This window comes from Prunus mume, linkage group LG6 (assembly GCF_029339155.1).
Source record: "Prunus mume cultivar Tortuosa linkage group LG6, ASM2933915v1, whole genome shotgun sequence".
NCBI classification, from domain to species: Eukaryota; Viridiplantae; Streptophyta; class Magnoliopsida; order Rosales; family Rosaceae; genus Prunus; species Prunus mume.
Genome location: NC_142703.1, coordinates 16983981 through 16987288, shown reverse-complemented (window position 1 = coordinate 16987288; position 3308 = coordinate 16983981). Strand labels below are relative to the sequence as shown.

The 3308-nt window shown below is 40.2% G+C and overlaps 1 long non-coding RNA gene across 1 annotated transcript; it reads left to right on the top strand.

Annotated features, from left to right (window-relative positions):
- Nucleotides 1-1041: 1041 nt before the first annotated feature.
- On the top strand, nt 1042-3034 carry LOC148916271 (uncharacterized). Its single transcript, XR_016127660.1, has 2 exons — nt 1042-1215; nt 1377-3034. It is a non-coding gene; the product is annotated as an uncharacterized LOC148916271 (long non-coding RNA).
- The last annotated feature ends 274 nt before the right edge of the window (nt 3035-3308 follow it).

The window sequence follows — 3308 nt, the reverse complement described above, 5'->3', positions numbered from 1 at the left end:
CATTGATTAAAGTCGGATAAAGTAGAGAATAATTTTTTTATAAACACAATAACCAAGGTGGTTGGTGTGAGTGGTTCGACTCTCTCATTTCTTAACCCCTGCTCTCATGAAGATGATGAAGAGGGTTAAGCTTAAATGTGCCACCCATAGTGGTTGATGATAAACACAACACGACAAAATGATACCGAAAACTGTGTTTGGTAATTGTGACTCACTAAATGTGTTAAATAACATTTGAAAATTCATGTTTGAGAGGGATTAAGTGAGGTCAAGAAAGTCCAACAATTAAAAAAAAACTCGAAGATGTGTAGTGCAAGAAAGTGAGGTTTGCGCTTGTCAATTCTTTTGTTTTAGCTCCTTTTGCGTGGGTGTTTCTTCTGGTCTTCTTGACGGAATCTGAGTAGCATCATGTTCTTCAAAAATCTTGTGGGCTTACAAAACGATCTTGATGATCGTGTTAAAATGAAATTAGACCTCAACTCTCTAGAGCCAGAGACGAAAAGGCATGGGAAGGCACAGAGAGAGATCCGAGATGAGGAAGAACTTCGCGAGGAAGGCGCTTCGACCATGGAAAGTGTGTTGGAAAACCGAAGTTTCTACTTTTTTCCCCTTACCTTTATTGTAATAAACTAGCATATTCTTCTTGCCATTTCCAATCCAGCCGGCGCTTTTCTACTTACCTCTTTTTTTTTTTCTTTTTTTTTTCCTTTTCTAAATTAATATATATATTGTATAGTTTCTTTATCAGGAATTCTCTTCATCCTGCGGCGATGGAATACGGATCAAAAGGGTCAACGAGACTTACGCTGAGCGCTACTGCCGTCGGACTGCGTGGTCTCCTGAGCCAGAAGTTTCTCTTAGGAATAGTTTATCATCGTATATCCTACGATGATATATAGTCACCACCCCTGAATTCTTGATGCTACTACGTACTTCAAATACAATTAAAGAAAAGAAAGATTCGTTTTTCAAGTCCGGGTGCTAAAGAAAGTAGTTCTATTAATTAGCTGCCCTTAAAGCGTTCTGGGATATTCCAAAAATTGCGCTCTTTTTCCATAGCTTGATGGTCTTGGTCTGGATCTATTAATTCATCTAATTGAAGTTCTGTTTGTTGGGGCCTACTAAAAAGTCTATTAACAAAACTTGTAGAGTTAATTTGAGGTGGAAGCTCCTCCTCTTTCTCTGATGTTTCCATCAGCGTCTATCCAATCCAAGGTCTTTCTCTTCCTGTTGTTCGTCCTCTTCCTAACATGCTTATTCTATTCTAGGAAATCTAAGTTTGCCTGGAAATTTCTTAACTACTTTGTTACCTGAGTCGTCTATTTTCAACTTATTAAATTGGTTTAATATCTCGTCTAACTTTGGATCTAAATTAGGATCTGCTGTTGAGTGTAGAGTGTTTGGCGCGCATACCTCAACTCTCTAGAGACAGAGACGAAGACAGAGGCAGAGAGAGAGATAGAATGGCGCTTCCCATGGAAATCGGCGTGGCGATCGTGGTGTTTTTTATGGCGGTGGCGATGGAATCGGAGGGTCGAAAGCTGTGGCCGTCGGATCACGGTCTCCTGTGCGAGCGAGACGTCGCTGACGGAACTGAAGTCGTTGTTCGTCGGGGCACGTGGCGGCGGGGGTAGAGATCACGTGAGGGACGTGTTGTTGCTGGCCAGCTTAGTTTGTGGGATTACAGGTGTCGCTCTGTTTGTGGCCTCTGCCTTTGTGTATATCTGTTTTTCTTTCCCATTCAAACAAGAAAAGAAAAGCAACAATTTCCCAGTCCTTGACTTGAAAGAATTCAAACTCCGTTTAACAAAAGGAAAACACTGTTTCGAGAAGAAGTCAGTTTCCACATTTTACATGGATTTAAAACCTATATATATATATATATATATATATAATCATGCCACTACTCTTGGTTCTCTATGCTTCAATATATACTCGTGAATGGAAATCTATCACGAGAGCGATCAAGGATTCTTCTGTGATGTCAAGCCCCTAATCACCACACAATTAGTAGACCACCCTGATCATGATCATGATCATCAAAATGAGAAATCTTCATCTCCACATGATAGGGCTAAACTTGAAATCAACTTCACCCGCTTCGTATACAACAAGTACTACGTCAACCTCTCCGAAGAAGACGAAACCCAAAGCATTGCTATCTGCCAGCATGAAGAGCCCCCATAACAGCAACACATACAATTGATGATGTGCGCTCGTTAGACACTGAACTCGACGTCGTCAAGCTTTTTCTCTCCGAGCAACTGTACCAACTGAAAATCGAGGACGACGAGTGGCACGATTCAGTCGTGGAGGATATTATAAAGGGCGGTCGTGAAATTGGCAAGTCGGATTCAAAAAAGGGGCCCAAAATACTGCGTTTGAGGGTTGACATGAATATAACCCATATCTTGGAGCTGTGTGATATATGTTCGGATAAAACAGTGCTCGCGAGGGATGCATTGCTCAAGAAGATGCTAAAGAGGACAAGAGTGGTGGCTGATGATGAACAACATGATGATGATGATGAGGAGGAGGAGGAGGAGGAGGGTCGAGAAAGAAAACGACGCCGTGTTGTGCGTGAAAATGAGCTTTGCCCTATTTGCATGGAAGAGTTTATTGCGGGATGGGATGAGGTCACTTGCATGCCTTGCTCGCATCCGTTTCATGAGAAATGCATAGGAGGATGGATTAGAGAGAATCAACACAATTGCCCCGTTTGCCGCTTCAAGCTACCTATTGAACATGGATCACAAGGAAAAGTTGTGGTTGATGAATGTCCTAATTGGTTGATTTCTTCTGATCATGAGAATGAGAATAAATAATTTTCTGGACAATTTTAAGTATCTTGTAAATAAGTTTCGATGTCATTTCAACTTGTTTCTATATGCGGTGCATAATATTTATTCTTTTGATTATGAGCATATTCCTAAGAGAAGAGTTTCACATAGGCTCCATGCAATGACCTGATTATGTACATAATCCTTTTCTATTGAGGGAATGCTCAAATAATCTAATTTTATGGACACATTGTGACGTCCACTGTGAATTTTTCTTTAACGACCCAAACCGTCTAATTTTCAAGTCTGTTCATTCATGAATCATCTTTACAAAAAACTAGGAACATGCCTTACTCATATGTGCTTCATTGCAATTGCATACGAGAGCATGATTGGAGTCCCATTAATTGAGAGATGCCTATTGAACATATGGATCTCACAAGAAAATAACATAAATAGAGTTTAACTTCAATTAGCTGTTTTAGTTCCGCTAGCTACTTTGTATTTTTGTATGTTAGTTTACATATC